Raw genomic sequence first — 1,791 nt, forward strand, 5'->3', positions numbered from 1 at the left:
TTGTGTTTCCATTTCTGTGTGTTTCAAGACATTTTTTAATATCCTTTTTTAATTTCTGCATTGAATCATTTTTTCAGGATCATGTTGTTTCATTTCCATGTATTTGTTTCATTTCCAAAGTTTCTCTTATGTCTACTTTTATTTCATTGTGTTCAGAAAAGTTCCTTGATATTATTTTTATTTTTTTGAATTTGTTGAGACTTATTTTGTGGCCTAATATATGGCCTATCCTGGAGAATATCCTACGTGCTGATGATAATGTTCTGTGTGCTGATGAGAAGCATATATACTCTGTACCTGTTAGATGAAGTGATCTGTAAATGTCTGTTAGGTGCATTTGTTTCAAAGTACAATTTAATTCCAATGTTTCTATGTTGATTTTCTGTCTAGATGAGCTATCTAATGCTGGGAGTAGGTCTTAAAGTACCCAGATATGATTGTATTGGAGTCTAGACCTAGTAATGTTTGCTTTATGTATCTGGGTGCTTCAGTGTTGGGTGCATATATATTTAGAAATGCTATATTCTCTTGATGAATTAATCACTTTGTCATTATATTAGAATCTTCATTGTCTTTTTACTGTTGTTTTTAAAAATCTATTCAGACAGTCTATATCTTTTAAGTGGGACATTTAATCCACTCACAGTTAGGTTTATTATTGAGATGTGAAGACTCATTCCTGAAATGAATTCTCTCCATTTTTGTTTGTTTGGGAGAGGCTTTATTTCTCTTTCATTTATGAAAGATTCCTTGGCTGAGTATAGAAGTCTTGTTTGTCAGGTATTTTGTTTTGTTTTCCTTTCAGCACTTTGAATATATCATCCCATTCTCTCCTGGCCTGTGAAGTTTCTGCTGAGAAATCCTCTGTTACTCTGATGAGACTTCCCTTGCATGTGACTACATGCTTTTCTCTTGCTATTTTTAGAATTCTGCCTTTAAATTTTGACAATTTGACTATAATCTGTCAGGCAGAAGACCTTTTGGGGTTGTTAGCTGTTTGTGGGTATTTGAGCTTCCTGTATCTGGATGTCTAAATGTCTTTCTATACATAGTGGTAAATAGGTTTTTTATGCTGTTGATCTCCTTTTCGCCTTCTGGAACACCTAAATTCATATATTTGGTTGCTTTATGATGTCCCATGTGTCATGTAGACTTTGCATTCTTTTTGTTTGTTTTCAGGGTTTTTATTGTTGTCTGTGAACATTCTATGTGCTGATGAGAAGAATGTGTATTCTGCAGCAGTTGGATGAAATGCATATATATTTATTGGGCTTTTTGGTTTTGTTTTTAATATTTTAAAAAATGAGATGGGGTCTTTATTGACCAGGCTTGTCTCGAACTCCTGGCCTCAAGTGATTCTCGCATCTCTGCCTCTCTTTTTTTTAAATTGTTACAAAACCCAAAATAATTTTAATCCCTTTTTGTAACATAATCTACATTTTACCTATCTATAAACAAAAAAGTTTTAGTATAGAAATGCCTTAGAAAGAATTCAATTTGGTCCAATAATTTTATAGCCAGAGTTTCTAGGATAAAGACATATTTATCATTTTCTGTCCAGGTTTTTTATAAAAATCAGTAATGTTATATGGAACACTATTATTTTATAGAGAAACAGTATGAAATTACATTGAGAAATGAGAATAGTCATTAAACATTAAGATTATAACCCAGGGCCGGGCACGGTGGCTCAAGCCTGTAATCCCAGCACTGTGGGAGGCCGAGGCGGGTGGATCACGAGGTCAAGAGATCGAGACCATCCTGGTCAACATGGTGAAACCCCGTCTCTAC

Source organism: Cebus imitator, unplaced genomic scaffold (genome assembly GCF_001604975.1).
Source record: "Cebus imitator isolate Cc_AM_T3 unplaced genomic scaffold, Cebus_imitator-1.0 Scaffold205, whole genome shotgun sequence".
NCBI lineage: Eukaryota > Metazoa > Chordata > Mammalia > Primates > Cebidae > Cebus > Cebus imitator.